This window comes from Oryza glaberrima, chromosome 3, assembly GCF_000147395.1.
Source record: "Oryza glaberrima chromosome 3, OglaRS2, whole genome shotgun sequence".
Classification (NCBI taxonomy): Eukaryota; Viridiplantae; Streptophyta; class Magnoliopsida; order Poales; family Poaceae; genus Oryza; species Oryza glaberrima.
In genome coordinates, this window is record NC_068328.1 from 18,353,687 (window position 1) to 18,358,937 (window position 5,251).

General features: G+C 46.7%; 1 non-coding gene across 1 annotated transcript; it reads right to left on the minus strand.

Moving 5' to 3' along the window:
* Window positions 1–3,892: 3,892 nt before the first annotated feature.
* On the minus strand, window positions 3,893–3,999 carry LOC127769159 (small nucleolar RNA R71). The gene has a single exon (XR_008016725.1). It is a non-coding gene; the product is annotated as a small nucleolar RNA R71 (small nucleolar RNA).
* Between the last annotated feature and the right edge of the window lie 1,252 nt (window positions 4,000–5,251).

Genomic DNA, 5,251 nt, shown 5'->3' on the forward strand with positions numbered 1-5,251 from the left:
TGTGTGTCACTCTACCCTTGGATTATCTTAACCCCTACTTAGAATATGATTATCACAAGTAATATATAAATTATTAGTTGAGTTCTCTCTACATGATCTTCCCACGAGATAAAATAAATACGAAACCCTTCGAATACTCTCGGGTGAAATGCTACATTGGTATATCCGTGCGCTTGCGGATGAACTCTATAACCATAATATACCAGAAGTATTTCTGCGCTAATGCTGGGAATTATAATTCTAGTAATGTCGTTAAGAAATACCAACAAGCATTTTTGGAGCTGTTGCCGGGGAAGATTCATAATAGAGCTTACTTGAACTAATACTTTATATTTACCTCTGTATAATCATTTCCTTTGCAAGCTAACCTTGGTTGTTTTCACTTTTTGTTGTGAAAACAGGGTAGTGCATGACTGGTTTCAACCTACCGGAAAACTTCAAAGAAAATCCAGAAGCTTTCTTCGAGAGCGTCAGGCCGCAAGTCGTTGCTCCGCAGAAAACTCTACCGACAGAAAAACCAGCTGTACCTGCGCCACCGACCTTCAAGACAATGGCCAGCAAGACTCTTCGCGAGTTCGCTGCTCCCTCTGCTGACAATGTGACCGTCGGGCCGCAGGTCAACATAGGAGATGTGGATTTCGACTTGAAGTCCAGCTTCATCACGATGGCGTAGGCTAGCCCGTTCTGTGGCAAGCCTAATGAGGATGTGTCACACCCTAAAAATCCTAAATATATTAATTGTTGTTTAATTGGAATTATTAGAAATGATTTTAAAAGCCTAGAAGAGAAGATCTAATTTTTAAATAATAAATTCCAATATAAAATGGGGCCAGATAAAATTTCATTAAATACTTTGCTTAATTCTATAATTCCTAGATTTTTCTGGGATTTATTTGAGCTAAGGAAGTATTTTTTTTAATAAATGGAATTGCATTTCATGAATAATTTAAATTGGAAAAGGTTTTTAAAATCCTCTTTTGGCTTTGGGCCGAAAGTCGGCCCAATCCATCTCTCTCTCTCCCTCAGCCCAAGCCGGCCCACAGCCGCCGCCCGCGCGCGCGTTCGCCCGCTGACAGGTAGGGCCCGCCTGTCAGGGTCGTCGTCTTCCTCCCGACGAAACCCTAGCCGCGCCGCGCCGCCGCTGCCGTTCCAAATCCGGCCACCCCTTTCCGTTCCGGTGAAATTGATTAAGGGGAAAGGATCCCCGTGATCCACTCTACCTTTTCCCTTTTGGAATCATCGTCTAAATCACTTTGGAAATTCGTGGATTCAATCTCGAATCGGATTCGTCTCTCTCTAGAACCCTAATCTTTCCTTCGCGTCGCCGGTCGCCGTGGGCCTTCGCCGCCGCCTCCTAGCCCCTACATAAGGACCCCCAAGCCCGCCGCTACCCGTCGCCACCCTCGCCTTTGCCCGCCGTCGTCCGTAGCGCCCTAGCCCCGTGAGACCTCGCGCCGCCGTCGTCGCCGCTGCTCCAGCCGTTCGTTGCTGTCACTCCGGTTGTCGTCGTCGCTCGGGAAAGCCGCCGTCACGTTCGTCAAGCCGTCGCCGATCCCGTCTGCCCCTTCGTCGTCGCCGAAAACCGCCGAAACACCGTCTCCGTCGTCAAGCCGAAGGTCGCCGCCGCTTCTTCCTCGTCGCCGACGTCGTCCAGTCCTTGTCCGCCGTCGTTTTGGTCACCGGTGAGTTCGCCGTGCCGTCCGCTACCCGTAGGTGCTCTCCGTTCGAGCCGTCGCGCCGTCGTTCGCCGGCGAGCTTGCGCGAGGCCGAGCCGCCGCCGGTGGTGTCGTCACCGCTGACGTCATCGTCGTCGTTTCCCGTGAGCCGCGGTAGACCCGACCGATCTCGGCCGTTCGTTTTGGTTGGTTAGATCTCGGCCGTCCGTTCCTGTGAACTGTCGCCGTGCGCCCGGTCCACCGCGAACCCTAGCCGCTGACGCAATAAATCCTCTTTTCCTTTTCAAAAATAATTCATTATTGCGTCATAATTCAATTAAAATCTAAATAAATGATTTAATCCGATTTAATCTTTGAAAATTCATAACTAATTCATCTTAGCTCGGATTTAGTTGGTTCAAGTCTCTAAATTTTTCTAAAATTGAGATCTACATGTTAAAAATATCCACATGTACTGTTCATGCTTGTTTATGTACTGTTTTGGTGTTTTTGCTCTTTTCTGTTTAGATTCCGACGTTTCCGGAGAGTTCGTTTTCGCAGAAGAAGAATTTGAGGAGTTCCAAGGCCAGCAAGGCAAGTCACACAGATCCCAAACAATCTTATGAGCATGTTGATCCGTTTAAAGCTATTGATTCTATTCAACTATTGCATTTATTTTCGAATGTCATTGGGTGGAATTAACCTATTGTTTGTTATAGCCCTTTTGTTCTTGATTACTTTATTCCTTGATACCTTGGGTTATTATAAATTGACTAGTTGAGCTTTATATATTGGTTCAGCTAGATATTAGATATGATTGCTTAGCCATGCTTAGAAACATTAGCACACTATTGGAATAACTTATGATTCACTATTATTTAATGATGGCTTAATGATAGCTCATGATGGTTAATCATGATTGGTTAATTAATTAATTTGCCCACTAAAACCTGATAATGGTGGGTTGTGAGCACATGGTTTTGATGGTCGTGCTCATGACAATTAAGGACCGGTTCACGATTTTCGGTTGTGAAACATTAACCGTGCCAACCACAAGCCAGCGTGGGCAACGGCTTTACCTTTTGTATAATATGGTTCATTGCGGGGCACCAGACTGAGAAGTGGCGGAGATAAGCCCACGGGGGTCGCTGGGGAGTCCATGCCTTGTTTATAAGGGAGTGATTATGATCTAGGAACGGTGCGCTGTGGTGGATTGTGTTGTGTGAGGGGTACTGTCACAGCTCCTTTCTGAGGTACCATGGTGGTATCGAGGCGCATGGTGACATGTCGTGGGGCTGTGTCTTGTGGGTACAGTGGTACACCTCTGGCCAGAGTAGAACTATTCGAATAGCCGTGCCCGCGGTTATGGGCGGGTCTAACAATGTCTTTCGTGATTAGTTTCACACTTCTCACCGTAATATAAGATGCTATAACTGGTAATAATTTGATTAGCTCCTGGTTTGGAATGGTATATTCCTGGTTTGGAGATAGAACTGTGCAACCGGGATTGGTTGTTCAGAATGGTTGGGCCTATGCAACAGGGTATGTTGTATAGCGTTGGATTAATATTGTTTAATTATTACTTAACTGTTTTATTAAATTCTGAAATGTTTATTAAATGCTGTTTATGCAAATGAAACCCTACTATGCCATCCTTCGTTATCCTGTGCACTTGTATATTTGTTGCGTGGCTTGCTGAGTATGTCATATACTCACCTTGCAATCATTCATCAGAGGAGGAGTTCTACAGTGATGCTGATGGTGTGGAGGATTAGGTGTAGCCCTGGTCAAGCTGCCTGTGGAGTGGAGTCGTCTGCGCCGTTTATCTTATTTTCCGCTGCTTAGATCTTTATTGATTGAGAGGAACTATCTACCTCTGTAATGACATTTTATTCGCATATTTATTAGAGTAATAATTGTACTCTATTATCAATTTGTTATTGTGTGCCTCGGCTGATTCCTGGATGAGGGTTCACACACATGTAAGCGTTTGGAATTTTGGATAGAAATTCCGAGCGTGACAGGATGCCAACGCTCATCTGCAACAATTCCTAGAGATATGTAGCACGTATACCATCAAGGGAGTCAGTCCTGACGCCGTCAGGCTACGGCTGTTTCTGTTTTCCCTTCTCGGGAGAGCGAAGCAGTGGTTCTATGCCAACCGTGCTGCTATCAACACCTGGGATAAATGCTCCATGGCATTCCTCTCGAAGTTCTTCCCGATGGGCAAAACCAACGCCCTTTGTGGACGAATTTCCAATTTCTAGCACACAAGGGACGAGTCCATTCCGGAAGCATGGGAACGACTGCAGGAGTACGTGGCCGCCTGTCCTCATCATGGGATGGACGACTGGCTGATCCTACAGAACTTTTACAATGGGCTCACCCCGATGTCCCGCGATCACCTGGACGCGGTAGCTGGAGGAGCCTTCTTCTCTAAAACGGTTCAAGGAGCTGTTGAACTCATAGAGAAGATGGTCTCCAATATGGGTTGGAGCGAGGAACGACTCCAGACCTGTTAGCGAGGCATGCACACCGTCAAGGAGACGGAATTACTCACTGCCAAGCTGGACCTCCTCATGAAACGCTTGGACGACCACGAGAAAAGGTCACAAGGCACCGTCAAGGCCTTGGACTCACACGTCACGTATGAGGTCTGCGGTGGCATGGGTCATTCTAGGAACGACTGCCCGAAAACCCATGAGGAGGCTATGTACATGAGCAACAACAACGGGTACCGTCCACAAGGAGGTTAGGGGTGGAACCAACCACGCCCATATTATCAAGGAGGAAATAATAACGGTAACTTCTCTAACCAAACCTCCTTGAAGGATCTCGTTTTTGCGCAAGCTAAAACCACTAATGCGCTAAGCAGAAAGCTTCCTACCAATGATAAGATCTTAGAAAACATAAATGTCAAGCTAGATGGCTTTGCTTCCGCATTTCAAAACCAACTGAGCTTTAATAAGATGATAGAAACCCAGTTAGCTCAGTTGGTGTCTTTAGTCCCTGCAAATGAAACTAGGAGGATTCTGGGGCAACCCGACTCCTCCATTGAAAATGTTAAGGCGATCACGACGAGGGGAGGTAAGTCCACGCGTGATCCGCCGTATCCTAACCCTGCAGGAACTAATGGGATGTCAAAAGAAACGCCATCTAATGACTCGGCGGACAAGGAGATTCAGCCAGAAAAGACTGTGCCGCAGGAGTACTGCGACACACAGTTGCTGCCATTTCCTCAACGGAGTAGGAAACTGTCAATGGACGAACAGTTCGCTCGTTTTGTTGAAGTGATCTAGAAAATTCACATTAAGGTGCCATTGTTGGACGCAATGCAAGTGCCAACAATTGCCTGTTATCTCAAGGACATACTCAACAACAAGAGACCACTCCCAAAAACGGAGGTGGTCATGCTGACGGAACACTGCAGCAATGTCATACTCCACAAGCTCCTGGAGAAGAAGAAAGATCCGGGGTGTCCCATGATCACCTGCTCGATCGGGGCACAACAATTCGACAAGGCCTTATGTGATCTTGGAGCTAGCGTCAGCGTCATGCCAAAAGACGTTTTTTACAAACTCAACTTCACGGTGTTG